Source organism: Arachis hypogaea, chromosome 19, assembly GCF_003086295.3.
Source record: "Arachis hypogaea cultivar Tifrunner chromosome 19, arahy.Tifrunner.gnm2.J5K5, whole genome shotgun sequence".
Classification (NCBI taxonomy): Eukaryota; Viridiplantae; Streptophyta; class Magnoliopsida; order Fabales; family Fabaceae; genus Arachis; species Arachis hypogaea.
The window spans coordinates 53,847,336-53,854,405 of NC_092054.1; the positions used below are offsets into that span (position 1 = coordinate 53,847,336).

General features: G+C 40.4%; 1 non-coding gene across 1 annotated transcript; it reads left to right on the forward strand.

Moving 5' to 3' along the window:
- The first annotated feature begins 6,710 nt into the window (after positions 1–6,710).
- LOC112780870 (small nucleolar RNA R71) lies at positions 6,711–6,818 on the forward strand. The gene has a single exon (XR_003191678.1). It is a non-coding gene; the product is annotated as a small nucleolar RNA R71 (small nucleolar RNA).
- The last annotated feature ends 252 nt before the right edge of the window (positions 6,819–7,070 follow it).

The following is a 7,070-nucleotide window of genomic DNA, read 5'->3' on the forward strand; positions in this document are numbered from 1 at the left end:
CTTGCTTCAAGAATCAATTTTATGATTTTTCAGATTATCAATAACATTTCTCCTTTTTCATTATTCTTTCAAGAGCCAACAATTTTAACATTCATAAACAACAAATTCAAAAATATGCATTGTTCAAGCATTCATTCAGAAAAACAAAAAGTATTATCACCACATCAAAGTAATTAATCTGTTTTAAAATTTGAAATTCATGTACTTCTTTTTCTTTTTGCAATTAAAAACACTTTTTATTTAAGAAAGGTGATGGATTCATAGGACATTCATAACTTTAAGGCATAGACACTTAGACACTAATGATCATGTAATAAGACACAAACATAAATAAAACATAAAGCATAGGAAATGAAAAACAGAAAAATAAAGAACTAGGAAATTAAAGAACGGGTCCACCTTAGTGATGGCGGCTTGTTCTTCCTCTTGAAGATCTTATGGAGTGCTTGAGCTCCTCAATGTCTCTTCCTTGCCTTTGTTGCTCCTCCCTCATGGTTCTTTGGTCTTTTTTAATTTCATTGAGGAGGATAGAATGCTCTTGGTGCTCCACCCTTAGTTGTCCAATATTGGAATTTAATTCTCCTAGGGAGGTGTTGATTTGCTCCCAATAATTTTGTGGAGGAAAATGCATCCCTTGAGGTATCTCAGGGATTTCATGATGAGGAATTTCCTCATGCTCTTGTCCATGAGTGGGATCTCTTTTTTGCTCCATCCTTTTCTTAGTGATGGGCTTGTCCTCATCAATGAGGATGTCTTCCTCTATGTCAATTCCAGCTGAATTTCAGAGGTGACAAATGAGATGAGGGAAGGCTAACCTTGCTAAAGTAGAGGACTTGTCCACTACCTTGTAGAGTTCTTGGGATATAACCTCATGAATGTCTACTTCCTCTCCAATCATGATGCTATGGATCATGATAGCTCAATCTATAGTAACTTCAGACTGGTTACTAGTGGCTATGATTGAGTGTTGGATGAACTCCAACCATCCCCTAGCCACGGGCTTGAGGTCATGCCTTCTTAGTTGAACCGGCTTCCCTCTTGAATCTCTCTTCCATTGAGCACCCTCTTCACAGATGTCTATGAGGACTTGGTCCAACCTTTGATCAAAGTTGACCCTTCTAGTGTAGGGGTGTGCATCTCCTTGCATCATGGGCAAGTTGAATGCTAACCTTACATTTTCCGGACTGAAATCTAAGTATTTTCCCCGAACCATTGTGAGCCAGTTCTTAGGGTCCGGGTTCACACTTTGATCATGGTTCTTGGTGATCCATGCATTGGCATATAACTCTTGAACCATTAAGATTTTGACTTGTTGAATGGGGTTGGTGAGAATTTTCCAACCTCTTCTTCGAATCTCATGTCGGATCTCCGGATATTCACCCTTTTTGAGCTTGAAAGGGACCTCGGTGATCACCTTCTTCTTGGCCACAACTTCATAGAAGTGGTCTTGATGCACCCTTGAGATGAATCTCTCCATCTCCTTTCCATGGCAAGCTTTATGTAAGGGCATCACAATTGTCAATGGCTACATCCCATCCTCTCTGTGAAAATGGTCCAAATGCTCTGTCACGGCATGGCTAATCATCTGGAGGTTCTCGATCATACTGGAATAGGATTTACTATCCTTTTGCGTCTGTCACTACGCCCAGCACTCGCGAGTTTGAAGTTCGTCACAGCCATCCCTTCCCAGATCCTACTAGGAATACTATAGACAAGGTTTAGACTTTCCAGATCTCAGGAATGGCCATCCATGGGTTCTAACTTAAACCACGAAGATACTAATAACTCGGACTCGGTCCCCTGTATTAGATATCTAAGAGATACTCATTCTAGCTTGATTGCATGTAGAACGGAAGTGTTTGTCAGGCACGCATTCATAAGTGAGAATGATGATGAGCATCACATAATCATCACATTCATCATGTTCTTGGGTGCGAATGGATATCTTAGAAGCGGAATAAGTTGAATTGAATAGAAAACAGTAGTACTTTGCATTAATTCATGAGGAACAGCAGAGCTCCACACCTTAATCTATGGAGTGTAGAACCTCTACCGTTGAAAATACATAAGTGAAGAAGGTCCAGGCATGGCCGAATGGCCAGCCCCCATGATCTAAGAACTAAACGTCCCAAGATGCCTAATACAATAGTAAAAGGTCCTATTTATACTAAACTAGCTACTAGGGTTTACAGAAGTAAGTAATTGATGCATAAATCCACTTCTGGGGCCCACTTGGTGTGTGCTTGGGCTGAGCTTGAAGTTTACAAGTGGAGAGGTCATTCTTGGAGTTGAACGCCAGCTTGTAACGTGTTTCTGGCATTCAACTCTGGCTTGTGACGTGTTTCTGGCGTTTAACTCCAGACTGCAGCGTAGAACTAGCATTCAACGCCCTTTTGCGTCCTCTAAACTCGGCCAAAGTATAGACTATTATATATGGCTGGAAAGCCCTGGATGTCTACCTTCAAACGCAATTTAAAGCGCGCCATTTTGAGTTATGTAGTTTCATAAAATCCGCTGAGTGTAGGGAGGTCAGAATCCAACAGCATCAGCAGTCCTTCTTCTACCTCTGAATCTGATTTCTGCTCAAGTCCCTCAATTTCAGCCAGAAAATACCTGAAATCACAGAAAAACACACAAACTCATAGTAAAGTCCAGAAATGTGAATTTAACATAAAAACTAATAAAAACATCCCTAAAAGTAACTAGATCCTACTAAAAACATACTAAAAACAATGCCAAAAAGCATATAAATTATCTGCTCATCACAACACCAAACTTAAATTGTTGCTTGTCCCCAAGCAACTAAAAATCAAATAGGATAAAAAGAAAAGAATATACTATAAATTCCAAACTATCAATGAAACATAGCTCCAATCAGATGAGCGGGACTTGTAACTTTTTGCCTCTTGAATAGTTTTGGCATCTCACTTTATCCATTGAGGTTCAGAATGATTGGAATCTATAGAGTTCAGATAGTGTTATTGATTCTCCTAGTTCAGTATGTTGATTCTTGAACACAGCTACTTTATGAGTCTTGGCCGTAGCCCTAAGCACTTTGTTTTCCAGTATTACCACCGGATACATAAATGCCATAGACACATAATTGGGTGAACCTTTTCAGATTGTGACTCAGCTTTGCTAAAGTCCCCAATTAGAGGTGTCCAGGATTCTTAAGCACACTCTTCTTTTGCTTTGGACCTTGACTTTAACCGCTCAGTCTCAAGTTTTCACTTGACACCTTCACGCCACAAGCACATGGTTAGGGACAGCTTGGTTTAGCCGCTTAGGCCGGGATTTTATTCCTTTAGGCCCTCCTATCCACTAATTCTCAAAGCCTTGGGATCCTTTTTATCTACCCTTGCCTTTTGGTTTTAAGGGTTATTGGCTTTTTGCTCTTGCCTTTTGGTTTTAAAAGCTTTTGGCTTTTTCTGCTTGCTTTTTCTTTTTCTATTTTTTTTTTCGCCTTTTTTTTCTGCAAGCTTTGTATTCACTGCTTTTTCTTGCTTCAAGAATCATTTTTATGATTTTTCAGATTATCAAATAACATGTCTCCTTGTCATCATTCTTTCAAGAGCCAACATATTTAACATTCATAAACAACAACTTCAAAAGACATATGCACTGTTCAAGCATACATTCAGAAAACAAAAAGTATTGTCACCACATCAATATAATTAAGCTAAGTTCAAGGATAAATTCGAAACTCATGTACTTCTTGTTCTTTTGAATTAAAAACATTTTTCTTTTAAGAGAGGTGATGGATTCATATTCACTACTTTAAGGCAAAGTTGCTAAATACTAATGATCATGTAATAAGACACTAACATAGATACGCACTTAACATAGAGAAAACGAAAAACAAAAAATTTGAGAACAAGGAATGAGTCCACCTTAGTGATAGTGGCATTTCCTTCTTGAGGAACCAATGATGTCCTTGAGCTTTTCTATGTCTCTTCCTTGTCTTTGTTGCTCCTCCCTCATATTGATATTCTCTAATTTCATGGAGGATGATGGAGTGCTCTTGGTGCTCCTATCCTTAGTTGCTCACAATAATTGTGTGGAGGAAAATGTATCCCCTGAGGTATCTCAGGGATCTCTTGATTTGCAGTCAAAATGTTCTACCACTGAGCTATAGACCCTTGAGATGAATCTCTCCATCTCCCATGACTCGGAGGTGAAAGCTTTTGTCTTCCCTTTCCCTTTTCTAGAGGTTTCTCCGGTCTTAGGTGCCATCAATGGTAATGAAAAAACAAAAAGCTTATGCTTTTACCACACCAAACTTAGAATGTTGCTTGCCCTCGAGCAAAAGAAGAAAGAATAGAAGAAGAAGAAGAAGAGATGAAGGTGAGTTGATGTTTTGAATTTGTGTGGGTGGGTGTAGGTGGGTTGTATGATGGTTTTAGGGGAGTAATGGATGTGAGTGGTGAATGGAAAACAGAAGCGATGACTGTGAATGGAAAGAGAGAGGGTGATATAGGATTATGAGGAGGTAAGGTGGGGATCCTGTGGGGTCCACAGATCCTGAGATGATCCTGTGAGGTTCACAGATCCTGACGTGTCAAGGATTTACATCCCTGCACCAATTAGGCATGTAAAATGCCTTTGCATGCAATTCTGGCGTTTAAACGCTGAATTGATGCTTGTTCTGGGCGTTCAGCTCCCAGACGCAGCATGTTTCTGGCGTTGAACGCCAGTTCTATGCTTGTTTATGGCGTTCAGCGCCAGCTTTCCTCAGTGTGCATTTCTGGCGTCTGAACGCCAGGATGCTGCTTGTTTTGGGCGTTCAACGCCAGATTCATGCTCTGCTCTGGCGTTGAACGCCAGCTAGCTGCTCCTTACTGGCGTTTAAACGCCAGTAAGATCCTCCTCCAGGGTGTGATTTTTCTTCTGTTGTTTTTGATTCCGTTTTTAATTTTTTAATTTATTTTGTGACTCCACATGATCATGAATCTAATAAAACATGAAATAACAATAAAAATAAAAGTAAAATTAGATAAATAAAAATTGGGTTGCCTCCCAACAAGCGCTTCTTTAATGTCAATAGCTTGACAGTGGGCTCTCATAGAGCCTCACAGATGTTCAGAGCATTGTTGAGACTTTCCAACACCAAACTTAGAGTTTGGATATGGGAGTTGAACACCAAACTTAGAGTTTGGTTGTGGCCTCCCAACACCAAACTTAGAGTTTGACTGTGGGGGCTCTAGTTGATTCTGCAGTGGGAGAAGCTTACTGTGCCTCTTTTCTATGTTTACAGAAGGGTAACCTTGAGTTGTAAACACAAGGGAGTCCCCATTCAATTGAAGGACTAATTCACCTCTGTTAACATCTATCACAGCTCTTGCTGTGACTAGGAAAGGTCTTCCAAGGATGATGGATTCATCCTCATCCTTCCCAGTATCTAGGATTATGAAATCAGCAGGGATGTAAAGGCCTTCAACCTTTACTAACATGTCCTCTACTTGTCCATAAGCCTGTTTTCTAGAATTGTCTGCCATCTCTAATGAGATTCTAGCAGCTTGCACCTCAAAGATTCCCAGTTTCTCCATTACAGAGAGTGGCATGAGGTTTATTCCTGACCCAAGGTCACAAAGAGCCTTCTCAAAGGTCATGGGGCCTATGGTACAAGGTATTAAGAACTTTTCAAGGTCCTATTTCTTCTGAGGAAATGTCAGTTGATCCAGATCACTCAGTTCATTGATGAGCAAGGGAGGTTCATCTTCCCAAGTCTCATTACCAAATAAATTGGCATTCAGCTTCATGATTGCACCAAGGAACTTGGCAACTTGCTCTTCAGTAACATCCTCATTCTCTTCAGAAGAAGAATACTCATCAGAGCTCATGAAGGGCGTAAGGATGTTCAATGGAATCTCTATGGTCTCTAGATGAGCCCCAGAGTCCTTTGGTTCCTCATAGGGAAACTCCTTATTGATCACTGGACGTCCCAGGAGGTCTTCCTCACTGGGATTCATGTCCTCCCCTTCCTCCTTGGATTCGGCCATGATGGTTATATCAATGGCCTAGCACTCTCCTTTTGGGTTTTCTTCTGTATTGCTTGGGAGAGTACTAGGAGGGATTTCAGTGATCCTTTTACTCAGCTGGCCCACTTGTGTTTCCAAATTTCTAATGGAGGACCTTGTTTCATTCATGAAACTCACAGTGGCTTTAGATAGATCATAGACTAAGTTTGCTAAATTAGAGGTATTTTGTTCAGAGTTCTCTGTCTGTTGCTGAGTGGATGATGGAAAAGGCTTGCTATAGCTAAACCTGTTTCTTCCACCATTATTAAAGCCTTGTTGAGGCTTTTGTTCATCCTTACATGAGAGATTTGGGTGATTTCTCTATGAGGGATTATAGGTGTTTCCATATGGTTCACCCATGTAATTCACCTCTGCTATTGCAGGGTTTTCAGGATCATAAGCTTCTTCTTCAGCAGATGCCTCTTGAGTATTGTTGGATGCAGCTTGCATTCCATTCAGACTCTGAGAAATCATATTGACTTGCTGAGTCAATATTTTATTCTGAGGCATCCCATTACTCACAGGATTCCTCTCAGAAGTGTACATGAACAGGTTATTAGCAACCATGTCAATAAGTTCTTGAGCTTCTGCAGGCGTTTTCTTTAGGTGAATGGATCAACCTGCAGAAGTATCCAATGACATCTTAGCTAATTCAAAAATATCATAGAATATATCCAGGATAGTCCATTCTGAAAGCATGTCAGAAGGACACTTTTTGGTCAGTTGCTTGTATCTCTCCCAAGCTTCATAGAGGGATTCACCTTCTTTCTGTCTGAAGGTCTGAACATCCACTCTAAGCTTACTCAGCTTTTAAGGAGGAAAGAACTTGGCTAAGAAAGCCGTGACCAGCTTATCCCAAGAGTTCAGGCTATCCTTAGGTTGAGAGTCCAATCATAATCTAGCTCTGTCTCTTACAGCAAAAGGGAAAAGCATGAGCCTGTAGACTTCAGGATCTACGCCATTAGTCTTAACAGTATCACAGATCTGCTAGAATTCAGTTAAGAACTGAAAAGGATCTTCAGATGGAAGTCCATGAAACTTGCAGTTTTGTTG